Source organism: Malaclemys terrapin, chromosome 3 (assembly GCF_027887155.1).
Source record: "Malaclemys terrapin pileata isolate rMalTer1 chromosome 3, rMalTer1.hap1, whole genome shotgun sequence".
Lineage (NCBI taxonomy): Eukaryota > Metazoa > Chordata > Testudines > Emydidae > Malaclemys > Malaclemys terrapin.
This window is the reverse complement of record NC_071507.1, coordinates 196,522,890-196,542,796: the sequence shown is the minus strand read 5'-3', so window position 1 is coordinate 196,542,796 and position 19,907 is coordinate 196,522,890. Positions and strand designations below refer to the sequence as shown.

The window sequence follows — 19,907 nt, the reverse complement described above, 5'->3', positions numbered from 1 at the left end:
TCACACAGCCTAGCAATCCACCAGCCAGCAAGACAGAGGGTCCAATATAAAGCCCCTTCTGTGCCAACAAACTGCTGGCAAAGCCCTGAAAAACAGGTGGTTTGGAGACTCCCTGCCATGAAGTCAGTGGCATATGCTCCAGGGCTGCCCCCACCCCAGTCACCACAGGCAGGTATTGTAAGGAGCACTGGTTCATGGCGGACGCTTTTGCACCAGCATCGGGGGTAGTTGTGTTAGTCTGTTTTTGCACCAGCAGTTATCTGAGTGCAGGATGCAAGGGTTTAATCTTCCAGAAGAGCCACAGAGACCTAGTGTGTGAGCTGGAAATCCCTTCTGCTCATCTTGAGGAAAGGTGGCAGAATGATAAGGGCTCAAAGAGTGTTGGGAAACCTTCCAGGGTCTGGCTTGTGAAATGTGGCATCTCCTGCTACACAGGACTTTAGATCCAAAACTGATCATTTTAACAACTCAACCTTTTGTGTTCATGGGGAAACGTCTGTCTTATTGGTCTTAAGTGTTGGGCCGGCTTGTTTTCTGATCTGTTTCCCCTTGGGGCTTTAGATGGCCCTGTCAAAGGTCTAATGAACAGGTGTGTGTGCAGACAAACAGGTGCATCCAGTGACACACACATTCCTGCATGCACAATCACACTTGTGTGTACACGCATACACACAGACTTGAAGAGGCACGGGCACTCAGGTGCACACAAACTAGCATGTCTCCAGACACACGCATGCCAACCCATGTTCATGCATGAACGAGCAGTTGGTTTCCCCCACCAGGCAGAAGCACCTCCTCTCCTGCGAGTATGTTTCTGTGTGCAGTCTCTAACAAGGTCCATTAGCCGTGCCTATGACTCCTTTTCCCTTAGCCAAAGCTGACAGTTTTGCTGAGCTGTTCTGCCAATAAGTCAAAACCAGAGGTCCAGTCCTGCCAGGTGCTGAGCGCCCCCCAGGGGAGCTGGGAGCATCCAGCGCCTCTCTGGAGTAGAGCTGTGTGAGGTTTTTGTGTGTCCCAAACTTGTTTTCTGGAAAAAAAAAATGCCGATTTGGCGGCATGAAAACATTTTGCAAATGTATGTCAGTCTTGCCAAATTATTTAATAAAAATCCCAACCAACCCCCCCCAAATGGAAAGGTTTTGTTCTGACCTGTTCATTAAAAGGTTTCCATTTTTCAGTTGGAAATGACTTTTTGTTTCAAAACTTCCTTCAATTCTTTTTTTAAAGGCTTGAAATCAAAACCTCTAGGTTTTGGGTTACATGAAAACTTTCATGTGACCGGGAGCAATTTTTAAAAACCTTTTTGAGTCTCCTAACACGTTTTCACTTTGACTCTCAGCAGCTTTTTTATTTTATTTGTCTGGAATCGGTAGTGAGCTGAACAAAAAATGTGTTGCTCAGCCAGCTATACTGCTGAGCATCCCTGACGGGAGCGGGAAGTGTTCAGAACCTCTCAGTAGGTTCTCCTGTAACCCCCTGTTCGGTGTGTATTGTATGTTCTTCCTTCCTTTGTGGCTATAGGTGTAGGCTCCATGCCAATGTTTTTAGTCCCTTACCTCAAGGTCTGTGGTGCACAGCTAGAGGTCTTGGCTTCAAATTCTCCTGTTGTTCTTGGGTTACATGCCACACCTGATGAGGCTGGACACAGTCTGAAGTAGAGATCTACTTATGGTTTAAGTGCTAACAATGTCCCCGTCCCTACCCCAAAGAGTTTAGACTAAACAAGATCAGGATAACATGATCCAATGGCTGGAAGTTGAAACTATGCAAATTCAGAAATAAGGGGTAATTTTATAACAGTGAGTGTAACTCACCAAACATTGGAACCAGGGCTGGCACCAGGCAACCAAGCACATGCTTGGGGCGGCACCTGGTAAGGGGCGGCCAATCTTGGGGTGGCGGGGGGCAGCGCAGCGTGGCATTCCGCGGGGGCGGGCGGTCAGGGGGGAGGGTTCCGGTGGCGCGGCGCTTGGCGGGGGGGCGGGCTCCGGCGGTGCGGCTCTCGGCGGGGGGGGGGGCGGGGGAGGGCGTGGCGCCGGGGGGGGGGTTTTCCAGTGGCGCTCGGCGGGGGGGGGGGCTCGGCGGGGCGGGGCGGTGCTTTTTTTGCTGCTTGGGGCAGCAAAAAAGTTAGTCGGCCCTGATTGGAACAATTCACCGAGACTTGTGGTGGATTCTCCATCATTGGCAATTTTTAAATTAAGACTGGATGTTTTTCTAAAAGATCTGCTCTAGGAATTACTTTCGAGAAGTCCTCTGTGCCATACTGGAAGGCAGATGAGATGATCAGTGATCCCTTCTGGCTTTGGAATCTATGAATCCATAAACTCCCTAAAACATTTCAGATGTGGCTCTCCCCTGTGCAGAAAGCCAGCACCAGCCTCATATCCTGCTATGTCACCAAAGTAACTAGAGGCATTTATGTGGGGCTTAGGTCTTCTGCTGGCATAGGGTGAGTGCCTCTCACCTTGGGGAAGTATCTCCTGTAAAATATGTAGTGTACATACACAGAATGCATGAGTGTTGAGTGGTGGGGGAAGAGGCTTTACAAGAGAGAGGCAGCGTGGCCTAGTGGCTAGAGTGTCAGACTGGGATCTAGAATGACTGGGTTCTAGTCTCAGCTCTGCTACTGGTTTGCAGGGTGACGCTGGGTAAGTCAGTTTGCATCTCCATGCCTCCATTTCCCCATCTGTAAAATGGAGATAATGGTACTGATCAACTTTGAAGCTACTGATGAAAAGGGCTAGATATCATTAGTGGCATTCGTTTGTGGTTTTGCTGCTCATGAGTAATGGATCCACTCTCTACTTGTGCTGACTTAAAACATGCACCATTGTGTGTGTCGTTCATGGCTCTTTTTTTCCGATGGATTTTGAGAGCAGCGTTGTGCAGCTCTCCTGCCTTTTGCTGGAATCATAGAATATCAGGGTTGGAAGGGACCTCAAGAGGTCATCTAGTCCAACCCCCTGCTCAAAGCAGGACCAATCCCCAACTAAATCATCCCAGCCAGGGCTTTGTCAAGCCGGGCCTTAAAAACCTCCAAGGAAGGAGACTCCACCACCTCCCTAGGTAATGCATTCCAGTGCTTCACCACCCAGGAGTGGAACCTGTCTTGAGAAAATTCAGAGTTCAGAACAAAGGATATTCATATCTCTCTGGTATAATCTGTTCTGGGTTACTAATACTGTGCCCTGCTGCAAAAACAGCTGTGAATAAATCTAACCCAGAGCGCACCCATGACAACGTCTCAGCAGTCTGTCTACGCAGTGTGTTGGAAAAGCGTTACATGTGCAGTATAATCTGTGTTTTAAAAAATAAAAAGAGAGAATAATTATGCACATGCTACTTTTTTATTAAACCAACAAAGGACTTGTGTACCTTATGCCTTATTTTATTTAATGACAGACTTGAACCTTTGAACACTGGCCAACGTTTTCCGAGTTGTGTGTCAAAGGTTAGGCATTGAAATCCATATTCAGGCACTGATTTTCAGGGAACCCGCATCTTCTATTGATGCTTGGGAAATAAATAAGCTCCCAGGCTATTTTTTTTCTCTCTGAATCCATCACTTGTGCGGCATGTGTGTGTGAAGGGAGAACTTTGTGTGTGTGTTTCTGTGTGTGTTGCAGGGTATGCGGTTATGTAACTGTTTTGTGTGTGCCACACATGCTTACGTTGCTAGGCATCGGCCGCTCTTGGAAGTGGCTGCCAGTTTGTTTAAATACAGCTTGTAAGTGAGAGAACACACACTCTGCTCTCATGGAGACTATACCTCTTTTGTCTTCATACTTTTTTTATTCTCTACCAAGTCACGCAGACTGAAAGTATGTGGTGGAGCCTTTGGGTCTGAAAAACCTCTTGGGGGCCCACAGGGGTCACTGGGGCTTTAGCTACAAGGGGAGCACTAGTTTCAGTCCCAGTACTACCCTGCCTCTCCTCTCCCACCCCGGTAGCTAAAGCCCCAAGCCCTGGCGTGCCCTGAGCCCCGTTGAAGCCAGGAGCAGAGACATGGGGAGCCCCAGGGCCCCCTGCGAGGCTGAAACTAGGAATGAAGTCATAGGACTGAAGCCCTGATCTCAGTGCTCCCCCCAGGTCTAAAGCACTGAACCCCAGTGCTCCAGTGGGGCAGAAGCCCTGAGCCCCCTGCCTGAAGCCTTGGTGCCCCAAAAGTCAGAAGTCCTGACCAGTACCTGGAGCCCTGACACTTCCCCCCAACCCTGCGACTGCAGCCCCAACCCGACATGTGGCTGAAGTCTGTAACCGCCTCTTCAGAGTTACGCACAACCTCCATTCCCTGAGGTGTCTATCTCTGAGGTTTCTACTATATTAACTTTTTAACTTTTAACCCACTTTTAGGGGCCCCTAGAATGGCAGTGCCCCAAGGCATGTGCTTACTGTGCCTAATTGGAAATCCAGTACTGCTGGGAATCACCCTTGTGTAGGAGCTTGCTAGCTCTACTCCAGTTGCTCTTGGTCCCCGGGGCGTAGGGAGTATTTTGCTGACATGCTGAAGGATGGAAGGACTTGGCTGGAGTTCAGTGAGCCTGGGCCACTGCAAGTTAGAGCAGCCTTAAGGCTGCTCTCACTTGTGCTGGGGGCTGAAGTAGCCCCCAGATTTCCCCTAGGATCAGGAGACTGGAAAGGGGGCAGAAAGCCCCCTGTTGCCACCACCCTCTTGGCCAGGTGCTCTGAGTGTAGCTCAGATAACCCCTGAGGACCTTGCCCAGTAGGTATAATCAAGACATTGCCCATAAGGATCAGCACCCTCCTCCCATGTGCGCTGTATGCAGAACATGCTAACAAGAATCAAATGCACATTTAGGAGGAAAGTCCTGTGGGGATGAGTTGATGGGTGGGGGAGGTGTCTTCCTCCAACGGCCGGACGATTTCAGCACTGCTGTAGCTGGTTGAAGGGGACCAAACCTCCAAGGAAGACGGACTTGGTTCCGTTTGACCAGCCAGAGCAGGGTGCAGCCCCTGTATCCATGTGAGCATGTGCAGCTCCAGCTGCTTGCAATGGAGTCCGCTTCACGGTGCCTTACCTGCAACATAATTAACACAGGTTAGTTGAGCAAAGTTACCAGCCACCGCTGGGCATTGACAGGGAGTGGACGGCTGGCCCAGAGGTTGGGGCCCCAGCCTGGAATTTAGGGGACCTGGGTTTAGTTCCCTGCTCTGGCACAGATCTTCCATGTGATCTTGGGCAAATCCCTGATTCCACGTCTGTGAAATGGGGGTAGTATAGCTCTCTACCCCATATGGAGCATCAGGAGAGTTAATCCAGAAGAACAGTGCTTAGCACTTACCTTGTGCTTTGCATTCAGAGATCTGAGTACTGCATTCCCCAGAGTCCTTATGACAAGTCTGTGACCTCAGGGCAGTAACGCCTCCTGCCCCTCTTGGGGCCTAATCCTGCTTCCCCTGATGGCACTGGCAGGAATCCCAGGGCCTTACTATAGGGCTTAAGTGATGCCTAAAGTCTTGTGTGGGCTCTCTGCGCTCGGGTGAATTTCAGGCTAGCCAAGCAGGTTCAACAGCCATTGGAGATGGGCCCAAGCCACAAAGCTGAGTTCTGGCTCTGAATCCACGTTGCCCCCCTTCCCCGGAGTCTGGGGTAGTTTCAGCTTTGCCAGTTTTGGCCTGGGCCCAAGTACTGAAGCTGGGTTCCCAAACTCTCCCCAAGTTCAGGGCTTGGGCCCATCTCTAGCAGCAGCAAGAAGTTTAGCAGCTTTCCCTTCGTACATCTGCTCTCGCTCTTCCCCCTTCCCCCTTTGAAAGGGGGAAGGAAAGACCCCTCCTTTGTCAATTGAAAGGAAATCACCTGTCAGTTGTCAGTCAGGCATCACTTTTCAGGGACTCTGCCCCCTCCAGCTGTACCTGAGATGACCAGCCTGCTGACAGCTGCCGGGGCTTTCCAACAATGGGCCTCGTGGCATCTCTTAAACAGCCCCAAAGTCGCATTTTCCCCACCCACGCCGAGGCCCCGCGCCATGTGTGTGTGGCTCGTCAGGGACCTGACAAGACTCCCTCAGCGAGATGTCTTAATTCAGAGCATTTCCCTCCCTTCCATCCCCCATCGGTGCTTGGCATTGCCGGGAATGTTAAACTGTGTAACAGAAAAGACCAGCTGCATGAACTGTATATTCCCTCAGGAGAGGCCCCTTCTTCCTGCCAAAAACTGCTCAGGGAAGCATTCAATATCTGAGCCTTTTTCTCCTCTTCCATGCCAGTTTTATACTAGTGTGACTCTAGAGAGAGGAGTGATTTGAACCCATGACACTGAGAGGAGGAGCAGGTCGGTGGCAGCTTTTGTATTGGAGTAGCGCCTAGAGGCCTCAACTCAGGGCCCTGTTGTGTTGGGTGCTGTTCAGAGTCAGGCCCTGCCACACGAGTTTCCTAGCTAAATAGATATGACGCCCAAAGGAGGTGACAGGAAAGAGATGAAGTGGTTTGACCCTGTCCTGTGACAAAGCAGCAGAACCAACCCTAGAATCCAGGTTTCCTGTGTACCCAGCATCCTAGGTACAGGATCACGCTGCCTCTCCTTGTGTGTAACTTGACGAATCAGGCCCAGACTGTGCACCAAAATGTAATGGATATTGTGAGACACAGTGGTGACTTGTAAAAATGGTCTCATTTTGTATCAACTCTGGGTGGCTGACAAGTGAATGTAAATGAAGTGGCATGGAATATCCAGGATCTGCTCAAAACCACAGAGAATTCACTACTTCCACAGTATTCTCCTTTCTCTGGAATCTGTAACATAACCAGCAGAACCTTTAACCATTCCCAAGGGCTAGTTTAATATTACCTCTCAGAACGAGCCCTAAGGAAGCAGTGATGATAACTTAGTTAGAACAGGGCGTTGTGTTTTGTTCTGCTGCTCGTTCCCTATGGGCCCTCGTGTCACTTCTGTGTCTCAGTTCACCCACTTGTAAAAATGGGGCTAGTAATGCTTGCCTTGCAGGGGTGACTAACTTAATTCATTAATGCAGCATTTCCCTGAGGTGGAGCATGTCATCTGAGAGAGGGGGAGGGGGAAGAGAGAGCATCTAAATTGTTCTCCAGAGTCTCTTTAACAAGTAAGCTACTTATGGTTCAGAAGAGAATCTTGAAAATGTGATGTGAATGTAACTGATACAGCAAGGTCTGCCCGAGTTTGCAGAGAGCCTGACACAACAGCTCCAAGCAGTGAACTTCCCCATTCGTTTCAGTGGGTTCAAACTCTGCTGCTAGGAGTGTCAGTTATATGTCAATTTTAATAACTATCCCCCTTCTCGTCGGGGCATGTAAGAAAGGAGAGGAAGCATCATATGACAAAAATCTACACGGGTGCGATTGAGTGACAGCGCCTTTTGAATTGACCTTTTAACAATGCAGGGTGGAGTTGAAAGTAGGGCTCAGCTTTCAAAACTGTGTGTGTTGTTGCATTAATGCTCCTAACATTCATTACGGCTCTTGAATGCAAGGTGCCAAAGAAGTGCAAAGTAATATTTTTGCCACAGGAAAACAACTTGAAACAGAAGAAAGATTACTTCTAGAGATGGAGAACCTCAAAAGGGGCAGAGGCTGGAAGAGGAAGAACACATTTGGATGCTCATCTGGACCTCCTCCAGACATCTCTGGTGTGGAAACTGGATTGAAAATGTCATGAGATCAGTTGTGAGATTTCCAGCCCTTCTTGGTTTCAGTGGTGGCCCAGAAATATGGCAACCGGAGCCCTGGTAACATCTGCTTCTGGTGGAAATGAGGCTGGGAGGAGGGGCATGAAAAATATCCAACCAAAAGCAATCTCCAGCTTTTTCAGATCTCTTTAAAATTTGGGTTCTCTTTGGAGTATGGGTTAAGCGCTTACTTGGTGCTTTTATCGCTGGGGATCTCTAAGTTATTAAGGAATTTAAGAGGTGAGGAAACACACAGAGGGGAAGTAACTTGCCTGGGGATTTAGCAGCAAAACCAAGACAAGAACATGGGTTTCTGGACCACACTGTACTGAAATCCCAGTGCACAAGCCACTGGACCATAGTCCCCTTTCCTCTGTTTTCTGAAGTTCCTATTTGTCCCAAGCATTTTGTCCTGCTATCTTTTAAAAATAACTTTCCCCGACCCTCTTTCTGCTCCGAAGTGCATTCACAACCAATCAATGCAGTGCACTGAAAGCAACTAAAACTGATTAAAGCATTATATGTTTGTGTCTGATCCCAACTTACAATGGGGATAAGATCACCCAGGATTTAAGAATAAATGGCCAAAAGCAGAGATCTTTAGTCAGTTTTGACGCCAGGTGAAATTTTCAAAAGCACATAAGTGACTTAGGAGCCTAAATCTCACAGACTTTGAATGGGACTTAATCTCGTAAATGCCTGAGTTTCTTTTGAAATTGAGACGTAGGCTCCTAAATCACGTAGGCACCATTGAAAATTTCTCCCTTAGTCCAGTAAAACTCCTATAGATTCAACAGGAGTTTTGCCATAGTAAGGAACGAATTAAAACGGAATAAAGATTTGTTGATTTAGCCCAATACTAGTGGTAATATTTGCATGACATTATTGGATCATTTGCCTCATCTTGGGAGGGCAAGAGGCCATTGGCCCCGTATCTGACAATTTACTGTAATCTCGTGGTAATGAGTTCAACATGCTATCATTGAAGTCAAGAGCTTTGTAAGATTCAAAATAGGATTGTACATCTGACTAGATAAGACTCTCCAAAGCTATCATAGTAAAGATTAAAAAAAATTTTTTTGGAAGGCATGTATGTCCTACTTAAGGGCATAACTAATAGGGGTTAGAAAGAAACTTTCTGTGTGCAGCTGGTATTGAGTGTTGATCCAATCTGGCAATCCCTATGCTCCTGCCCTTGATGTGTGCATTGATAGCCCATTAATGATGGACTTGCCATGTGCCACAGAGAGCACCAAGGGGAGTTCTGTCATTGACTTAGTTGAGATCAGGACCAGCCCCTAACCTGTTTAATTTCTGAATCCTCCCAGGCTACGTGCCGATGGTCCCTGTGCAACTAACTCCCCATGTCACTAAACCCATGCCATTCCTGACCAGCGAGGAATGTCTGATCCATTTTCTGCTGTGACTTAGCACTTTTCATTCCTGGATCTCAAGAGGTGAGATTTTTCACAAGCACACATGGCAACTAATCTCCTAAATCCTAGTGAAAGTCAATGGGATTTAGGTGGCTAACTGAAGTCGAAATGGAAGTCTCCTCCAAAAGTCCTTTACAAAGCTGGGTGAGTATCATTTGTGTTACACATGGGGAACCCTACGTGCAGAGAAGTGAGGTATCTAGACAAGATCATGGGGTGAATCATGGCTGTCGAAACCTTTACGAGCATTCCATTCACACTGATACTTTTAGCAACTAAAGTAAATCAGACACGTACAAGTGTCTGCGTCATGGCAACAGACACAAGCAGAAAGGGAGTAGAGGGTGATGGTGTATATAATTTCATCTCCCTGAAACCACACACTTCCTTACATTCCATAGCAGCATAATTCATATGGGGATATAAAGAAGCATGTTGTCTCAAAAGAGAAGTCTGTCTGTCAGTCTCCAGGCAATAGGACAGCTGCCCATCCTCCACTCTTAAACAGATAATATAGCTTCTCGGATGTTTCAATGCTGGATTAAGTATTTCCCTTTTTGGAAAGCCGTGGGCACACAGAGGCATTCAAGTCCACCTTTGCAGTTGGTGGACTCTGGATAGCTGGGGACAGATTTTCAGGCAATTGAGAATATCAATTGCATGCCTCGTTTGCAAGAGCAATTTATGTGTTTGTGCAAAGGCGCAATTCTGGTTACTAGCATGCCCTGATTTGCATGCACAAGGATTACATGGGGTATTTAGGTACATTTTGCATGCACAACTCTACACTTAAAACTTTGAAAATAAGGCTGTTTATTGAGTGAAAACAATTCATAAATAAAAATGGGAACCATAGAAGCTGGAGATGGAAAATCCCTTCTTAAATTAACTAATCTTCTCTTTAGGATTATTATAATTTATCCTGGTGCTGCCTAGAGCCCTAACTAAGAGAATTATCCTGGTGTGTTAGAGTTGTACACACCCAGAGGAAGACAGTATCTGCTCTGAAGAGCTTGCAAGCCAAAGGCTGGGAGGGGAAAAAGAGGCAAAGTGGCTTGCCCAAGGTCAACAGTAGGTCAGTGGCATAGCCAGGAATAGAATCCAGATCTCCTGATTCCCAGTCCAGTGCTCTGCCTGTCTGTTAGATGCCTACTACTGATGCAGGAGTGTTCCTTAAAGTATAGTCTGCAGTACTTTTCATAGGGTTTCCACCACTTCCCTTAAGGAACTTCATAAACTCCTCATACGATAGATACAGTGGCAGCTCTGTATTATGGACTATGGTGATGCATGCATGCTTCATTTTTTCCACAGCAGTTCTCCTGCTTATCAAGGTGGGTTCATCAGTGGTGGTGTTTTCTGCTCACAGCCTCTAAGCTGTGGTTACTCGACTGGGGGGTTTGGATGCAAGTGTATTTGGGAATGGAGATTTTAAATGAGGGTATGAGGAAGGATTTCCATGTCTGTCCATACAAAAGAATGGCACAAACACAACGGATGTTACACATGGTGTTCTGACTCAAGGTTGCAGCTTTCTTAGCCTAGCGGATGTAATGTGCAGGAAATGCATGACAAATCTGCCTCTGTGTCAGCATGAAGTGTGCTGTAGTGGTCTGGCTAAGAGGCAGGAGTTTGAGTTCTAATCCTAGCTTTCACACTGATTCTCTCTGTGATGTTGGACAAATTGCCTAACTTGCTTTGTTTGTGAAATCCTATAAAAGTACTTGCCTATATCCCAGAATGTGCGTAGCTGGGCTTGTGAGGTTCCACTAGCTAATGTCCGTGAGTCACTTTGAAGATGAAAATTGCTAAGTATAAGTATTAGTACTATTGCTATGTTTGCTGGGGTCTAATTCTAGCTCTCCTGATGTGCATATAACTGCAATTGCTATGCCCTCTGCCAGTGGTGTCGATGGGAGAGCCCTTAGCAAATAGGACCAGAGTACAAGCTGGAGCTTGGTGGGAGAAGATGAGTATAACTGAATGGTGGTGATAGTTCACTCAATAGGCTGCTTTAAAAGCAAAGGGCTATAGTCTCCTCTGAGAACATCACCGTGGATGGCAACTTTGTTCTCTCTCCGTTTCCTCTTCAGTAATGTCAACAGGTCCAATGACCATCATGTTAGTCATCACTGGGGGATTGAACAGGGGAACTCCCATGATAAGCCCGGGCTATTATAGCTTGGGCTAAAGGACTAAATCCCATAGCTTGGAGCACTAGCAGACTCTCATCCTAGGTGGATCAGGCACAGAGGAGGATGCATAACATACACTGCATATGTAATCCATTGCTCAGATCAGGAGAGCAGAATGTTAGGATCAAAGGAGATACACTGCAGGTCTGGGAGGAGAATTTTGCTCTCTGTGGTGGAAGTGACTATCTCTGGAGTGGAAAGTAACCATGCACAACAACCCTACGCAAAGTTTGACAGGAAGTGAATCTGGAGCCTTCCTCCACAAAATGAACTACCCCCTGTGGGGAAGATTAACAGATGCTGTCAGCTGATGCAGTGCCCCAGAAGCATGACTGGAAATCTTAAACCATTGGGCTGTCCTTCCTCTGTCTTGGTTCCTTATATTGGAAAAGTAACCAAGACAGTTTAAACTATTTCAAGCGAAGGCTGATTTAGTTCACATTTTCCTCAAGGAATTATTCTTTATCGCTATGTTATTGTGAGGTTAATCAGTCTATTGCAGGCTTGGTTATTTTTTTAATGTACTAACTGAAAGTTCTGCTATTACAAACACACGTGAGTCACTTTGCTCCGCTGACTGGTTCCGTTGACGTCAGTGGGTTACAGATTCATACCTTGTTAAGGCAAGAAGGGACCGATCCTGTCTGACTTACTCATAACAGAGGCCAGAGAATTTCACTCAGCAGTTCCTGCATCAAAGCTAGTAACTTGTGGAGAAACTAGACCATCTTTAAGGGGACATCTACACTGCGAGCTAGGGGTAGGATTCCCCTGCTTGTGTACACGTACTTGCGCAAGCGCTCATCAAGCTAGTGTGATTGTAAATAGCTCGGGCAGTGGATGCACAGCTGAGCCAGGCCGAGTACATACCTGCCTGTAAGGGGTGGGTGTGTACTCAGCACAGATCAGCTGCAGCACTATTGCGACAGCACAAGGATAAATAGCCGTGTAATCTCGATGCGCGCTCAGCAGCGTGTGTGTACACAAGCAGGTGAATAACACCTCTAGCTCATAGGGTAGATGTAGCCTTAGAAACACCTGAATTATGGGACGAGTCGTATGACTTAAGCTCCTCACATGCATAAATGTTTGGTGGCAGGATCAAGACCAACATTTCATTTCTATAAGGGATAGTGATCATCACAAAAACCTCAGCCCGAAACAGCACGGCCATCATATGTCCACCCACTGGCCTCCCACATGGTCAACCTTTCAGCACATGGTGACCTGATTACAACTATAGTTACTACATTTAAAACAAGGTGAGAATTCCGTGTACCCTTTGCTTAAAGAGGTGGGATGGAAACCTGCCCCACTGAAATCTTTTTTTGTTCTTTGTTTGTACAGCACCTAGCACAATGTGGTCCATGATAGGGCTTGTAGGTGCTAGAATAATACAAATAATAATAAAATTCTAGCTGATTTCAGTGGAACCAGCATTTCACCAGCGGTGGCCTCTTGTTCTGGGAGCATGGATCCCATGGAATTGACATATTTCAACTATTTATAGTGCCCATTCCAATTCCGGGTTGAGGCCATATTCAAAAATCAAAAGCTCAATAGCTGATTTAATGGATTATCAGTATTGACAGCCGCAGTAACAATAACCCATCAGCTTTCCTCCTCCCCAAATACCTGAAAAAGTGGCTGCTTCTTTATCCTGAGCCTATTTAGCCCTGGGGTGGTTCTATATTACACCCAACTGTCCGCATTTCCAAGGGGATATTCTGGTAGCTGGGGATTAATGGGGTATACAGAGGCCCCAGCCATGTCCATTTTCCCTAGGCACATCACAAACCTCTGAAACTGGGGGCAGAGGTGGAATGAAGCTGCTGTAGCAGACCTACATTACTCAACAGTGTTCTCCTTCTGGAAGAAGCATCTACTTGCCAGTTAAGTTAGCTTTAAGGTTGCAAAGTGGGTCTGGCCCCAGATCTAGCACTTTTCATTCCAACTGCACCAAAGTGTCTGATCAGGAACCACCCCCCAAGCTTTGGAGGTGGAAGGTCGCTTAGAAACCTGCGTCCTTATTTTTCAGCTTGTCTATCTTTAAGTAAAATTGTAATCTGACTTGGATCCTTGATGCACATCAGACCTCAAGAGAGGGCCAGATTTAAAGTGCCAACATTAAAAAGAATGGGAGAGGAAAATGCATATGGGATAAAGAGAAACCACTGTTGCTCAACATAACAGAGGATACTAGGTTATACTAATGGAGAAAATGGAAATGTTACAAATAAAGATAAAATAGTAATAAAATGTTCCCAAAGTGTTTGTTTTAAAAAAAGAGAGAGGGAGAAAAATGAGTGGGAATATAGTCATTAAACTGTCATCCTTTTTATTCTGGTTTAACTGTGACCTGTTTACTGCTGTCTCAGTTCAGATCCATCAGACCTTTAGAAAAGGTTTAACGTAAAGGTTTAGAAAAGGTAGTGTAGACCAGGCCAAAGACCGTTAGCCTCTCTGTAGTTCTTTATTTTTAAACCAAGCTGCAGAATGCTGTAGCAGAGAGATCATTATTTTATTAAGTTTTGTTGGATCATTTTAAAAATAGTATATTTTCCATACACTCCTTTACTAAAATGTATGGGATTCTAATGTCACTTTTATAGCATTGCACTGTTTTCCTTCCCATTCGAGTCCACAGGACTTTTCCATAAGTGTCAGCTATTTTATCACACTATAATTCAAGTTGAGGGAAAAACAGTAAGATCAGAGGACACGTATTGAGAGATCTAATTGTCCAATGAGTATCTGATCCTGCAGAATTTACTCAGGCAAGTTATCCTTACTCATGTATGTGGCCCCACTGCAGTTAATGAGCCTGGGTTTTTGTTCTCAGACTGGTGTAAATCAGGAATGTATCTATCAAAGTCATTGGAGCGGCACCGGTGTAGAAGTGCGCTCTGTTTGGCTGAGTAAGGATTACTCATATGAGTAAAGGTTTGCAGGCCCGACCCACAAGATCATATCGATGCATGACTTTAAAAAAATTAGGGCAGAAAAAGAAAACTTGTAAAAATGTACAAAAGAGTCTATGAAGATTATGGGAATGAATAAAACACATAAAAAATTTAAGGGATTATTAAAAACTAAAATGGCAACTGAAGACTGCAATAAAGAACTGAATCTGTAATGTATAAAATATATAACTGAGCCAATATCTTTTAAAAAAAAATCAATGCAAGAAATTAAATTCCTTCTGAACAGAAGACGTATGAATTACCAGACAACAGATCATGCCTTTCAGCTCAGATAACAGTAACCCAATCCTGGAGGAATATACAGGGCCACATCTGTCCATTCATGGTATGGCTCAGAGAAGGAGAGCAGAAGGGTGCAGCTGTCCCCTTAGGGTCACTGGAACGGTGATGGTTTTCCATTAGTAAATAGTCAGTAGGTGACACTTTAGAAGCAGTCTTGTTAATACCACTGCAGTTCATGCGCTCACTCTGCCAGGCTGTCTCACAAGCTAGTCTCCGCTCCGCAGCTGAAAGACAGGTGCCTCCCTGTCATTGGAAGGAGGGCAGTAGATACTAGCTCTTGGCTCTTCTACACCACTCTGTATTTACATTCCCCTAGAGGCTTCTTTACATTGTCAGAATGATGCAGAGTGTCTTGGTGTAAATGAAAATCAGGCCCCATGGCACTTCCTGGGAGGTGCTCAGCATCCTCGGCTCCCGTTGGAGGAGTTGAGAAAGCACAGCACCTTGCAGGACTGGGGCAGCAAAAGGTATTCAGTTCTCTCCTCCTGGCAAACCTTTCAACTGCTCATCGCTACCAGCCTAACTCTTCCTCCAGCCACATCAGGGAAGGCAGTGTTGTGGTTAAGGCACCTGAGTGAGCCTCAGGAGATCTAGGGGCTGTTCCCAGCTTCCCATCTGACCTTGGGCAAATCAGTTAGGTTAAAATTCCTGGGCTTGGTGCCTGGTGAGGCATCTACAGCTATATTTAGGCACCTGATTTTCAGAGATGCCGAGCAACTGCAGTTCCTTTAGTCTCTAACGGGGGTTGCATGGGTGTATCTGAGGACAGCATTGCATCCCATTCAACAAATAAACATTCTTCTGTTTAACACTTTTCAGGGGGACTCTGGGCTCAACTTCGTTGCTCTCTTGGCTATTCTGATGGCAAATCGAGTTCTTCCCATCCATTTCTACCTTTGTACCACAGTGATCACTTCATAAAAATTCACGTGTCCTCCCAAAGCAGGTGAGCATTATTGTGTCCATTTTACAGATGGGAGACGCTGAGGCACAGAGAATCACGTTTATAGACACATCCACTTCTTTTTGTGTGCGTGTCCCATGTGAATCCCTTTTAAAGGGTCTGAGCACCCACAACTCCTCTTGAAGTCAATGGGAGCTGTGGGTGAGGAGCCCCTCTGAAAATCCGCTCCTAGGTGTCTCATGGTGAGAACTCTAAAACAAGCCCTAAGTTACTGAACTCTTGAAAAATTGGACCGGAGATTCCTTGGCAAGCCTGTGACAGAACCAAGTAAACAGTCCTGACATCCTGATGCCAGTCCCCTACTCTGACCAGTTGGACTGCTAATCCCCATCTAGAGCCCCCCCTGGTTTCGGGGGCTAAGCCTCCAAAGACAGAAGGAGAGGGGCCAGACACACAGTGGGCATGAGGATATTGGGATATGACCGTGTTGCTTTTGGGAGGCTGACAATGTTTGTTTCTGTTCTTATTTTGATTGGTTCCCAACGGTGTGGCCCAAGTGTAGGAAACACAGAGGAGGCTGGAAATACCTTAGACCTGGGCATAAGACAAATAAACGGTAGCTTCCTGTACACAGTTTTACATTCCCAATTAAAATAAGTGACACTGCTACTGGCCAGCAGTCGCCACACAAAGGAGTAAAAGCTCTGGCCAGCGTCAAGAGCATGTCATAACACAGTGAGTGAACGAGAAAGCGTGGTCAGGACACTAACCTGGGAGGTGGAAGCACTAGATTCAATTCCTTGCTCTGCCCCAGACTTCTTGTGTGACTTTGGGCAAGTCATTTAATCTCTGTGCTGCAGTTCCCCATCTGTATCTTGGAGATGTGTGTGAAGATAAATACCCTAAAGATTGTGTCATAGCAATGGAGGCAATAAAAGTTTTGATACTATTTGCCTATCTGTCTAGTCAACATAAACCTTGAGGAGGAGGAAGAGAAGGACGATACATTGTAGGATAAGAAAGCTAGAGGGGTAAGTCTCCTGGTTTTTCCTCCCCTACAGATAACTTGTTGACCCAACCTCTGAAACATTTAGGTCTTATAACCAAGGCTGTCTCTCATAATGATCAAGTATCAGAGGGGTAGCCGTGTTAGTCTGAATCTGTAAAAAGCAACACAGGGTCCTGTGGCACCTTTGAGACTAACAGAAGTACTGGGAGCATAAGCTTTCGTGGGTAAGAACCTCACTTCTTCAGATGCAAGTGAAGAATGCTTGCATCTGAAGAAGTGAGGTTCTTACCCACGAAAGCTTATGCTCCCAGTACTTCTGTTAGTCTCAAAGGTGCCACAGGACCCTCTGTTGCTTTTCTCATAATGATGGTCACTTCCGGAGGCGTTGTAGAGAACAGTTCAGGGGGTCATTTCTTGAGACATACAGTGGATGATGCTATGGAGAAGAATGGTGTTTGTGCCGGTTTATAGAGCAACCTCTGATATGGGGAGATATTGCTACAATTTTACTTTGGGTGAGAACAATAAATATCATGGGCCATGTTATGGTTTTGATCCTGTAGCAATCCCAGAACGACTGATGAGAATTCTCCTGACCCAAAATGTCAGGGTTTGGCAAAAAATGGGACCTGACTCTGAATTCTCCTCTTTGCCAATCCAAAGCCTCTTCAAACTGGTTTTGAAATCCCAAAAGCATCCCTTGATTCTGTCTTTCTCTAGCTATAAGCCTCAAGAAATGTCTCTCTAGGGGATTCTGCTAAATCTCTCCTTGCATGGTCTAGTCTACTCTTGTGCTGCTCTATCAGCATGTGGGTTTCAATGTCTCCTAAGCAGCTACTCTAACAGTAGCCTGGACAGTTTTGCATTTGTAACAAATATTTACACAGGCACAGTAGTAACAGCTGCTGATTATGATACCACTGCTCAGTGCCCACAACGTCCTATAGCGGTGACACCTATAACTCCATTTATAACTAACAAACTTTTTGCTCTCTCTGTCTTAAGTGCGTATATGTAGCTAGACCACTCACAATCTTTAATGTATTTAGCTTCATAACACCTCTATGAGGCAGGGCAATGCTATTGTCCCCATTTTATGGATGGGGAAATTGAGGACAGAGAGGCTAAATGGCTTGCCCAAAGTTACACACGTAGTCTCTCACACCCATACCCTATCCATGCACTGGGCAAGGGCACTGGACTGTGGGTCAGGAAACCTGAGTGCTACTCTTGGCTCTGAACTGAAGCATGACCTTGAGCAAGTCCCCTCACCTCTGTTTCCCCTCCCATCCACTATGTGTCTTGTCTATTTCATTGGCAAGGGGCAGGGGCTGTCTCATACTGTGCATTTGTACAGGACCTATCACAGCGAGGCCTGGCTTTTGGCTGGGGTTTCTAGGCTCTGCTGGACAAATAATAAATGATGCTAATTCTCAGGGGATGAGAGGAGGAGCCTGTTAAAATATTGCACTGGAAAATCACAGAAATTACCTTCACTGGGGGACGTTGCAGGTGTCTTTCTCCTCTTCCTCGTGCTCGGTCCCTGCATCGCTCCAGGCCCCAAACGGGGGTTCATTCTGCAGGCAGCTTCACCATGGGGCATTTAGTCTATTTAGAGAGTCCCGCGAGGAAGCTGCAGCTGGTGTGGTCAGAAATGTCATGCAGTGAGTGGCCAGGTTTTGGGGGCCTGGAAGATTCTCTCAGCCAGTTAAAAAGGCTTCTGAGCAGCTTACTGTGTGTGAGTGAGTGTGTGAGTGATGGGAGGGGAGGGGAGTTCCCCCTTTCCTATTTCTCACTTACATAATTTCTTAGACTCCCGCTCCTTCCCTTTCGGGGCATGCTACTTAAATTCCCTCCCACAGCTCAGTCTTCCTGGAATGACTAATACCCCTCTCCTTCACTTTAGTTCCCTTTAGGGTCCTTGCTTTGGATATTTTTAAGAGCTTTACACCCATTCCTCTGCCTATCTCCAGCTGTTTTGCTCCTTCCTGGTTCATTCATTCATAGCTTTGCCCTTTGCAATGAGGCTTACTAGAAATCTGACCGTTCGAGTGCAAGTCCCTGTGTATCCCTCTCTCTCTTTCTTTCCCTTCTGCACTCTGTCCCCACCCCAGCTTGTTCACTTTCCTCTCCATCTCCCGGTTTATGCCCTGAAAAGGCCTGCATGATCCCTTTTGTATTCCATGCTCTCTGCTCCACCCCTAAGATTGGTCCTCCCACCTGTCTGTGTCCTTTACCAGCCCTGGCCATTTCCACACCTCCTGTCCACCTCAATCACTGCGATGACAGCAACAACTCGGAGCGCTGTTGAATTACACCTCTTCAGCTGTCCTGCTCTGGGAGGGCACATCTCGATTTTTATCCCCTTTCAGATGGGTGAATACAGGCTTGATTGACCACATGACGAGACGAGATCCCTGAGAATGGGGCTATTTTATTTTAAATATAGGCGGTTTAAGAACTTCTTTACCAGCACCGGCCACTGACAATATTAATAAACATATATTTAAGAATGAAATAAAACAAGCACAATAATACCACTTGCCACCAAGGATCTCAAAGCACTTCACTGACTACACGAATGGAGCCTCTCAACACCCATGTATGGTAGGAAAGTATTGTTATCCCCATTTTATTGAGGGGGAAGCTGCGGCCCAGAGAGTAGGGGCCAGATTTTTGGAAAAAGCTCAGCACCCAGCAACATCCATCGTTCCCAATGGCAGTGAAGTGGGGGACTCTCCATCTTCCTTAATGGGAGGTCCGGAGTGCTTCTGAAAATCTGCCTGAGCTCTCTTGCAAAGGTGGCTGGTTTTTGTTCAGGTGCCTAAGTGGGAGCTGAGCTCTTTTGAAAACAGGGGCCCACTTGCTGGGGCCGAGTCCATTGAAAAATTCTAGCACTTGTTAACGCAAGTTATTGGCAAAGATGGGAATAGAACCCAGGGGTCCTGTATTCCACTCCCTAACCCTAACCATGCTGTTTATAATAATAGCCTTTGAATGCTGGAAATGAATTCTATTTCCTTCATGAATGGTTTTTCTGCTAGCTCACACCACTTCTTTTATTGTAGAGTTGCTCCTTAACGCTGGGCTAAGGACAATGGTTCTAGCTTTCTGGGGTATTTATATGGCCCCCATCACTGTCTATCTGAGCACTTCACAATCTGTAATGTGTTGATCCTCACCAGACCACTGTGAGTTCAGGAAGTGCTGTTATCCTTATTTTACAGTTGGGGAACTGAGAGGCACAGAGAAGATAAGTGACTTGCCCAAGATCACACAGGAAGTCAGTGGCAGGGCAAAGACTTGCACCCAGGTCTCCCAAGTGTTAGGCTGGTGCCCTTACCACTGCTTTATTATTGTACAGTTGTTGGGTGGGTGAGTAGGTGTGGGGGTTTGGCTGTATACGCACGGTTGTTATTGTAGGGTTACTGAGAGT

At 46.3% G+C, this 19,907-nt stretch overlaps 1 long non-coding RNA gene across 1 annotated transcript; it reads right to left on the bottom strand.

Moving 5' to 3' along the window:
* Positions 1–3,328: 3,328 nt before the first annotated feature.
* On the bottom strand, positions 3,329–18,585 carry LOC128833473 (uncharacterized). Its single transcript, XR_008444248.1, has 2 exons — positions 17,963–18,585; positions 3,329–5,039 (listed from the first exon to the last, which is right to left on the bottom strand). It is a non-coding gene; the product is annotated as an uncharacterized LOC128833473 (long non-coding RNA).
* Between the last annotated feature and the right edge of the window lie 1,322 nt (positions 18,586–19,907).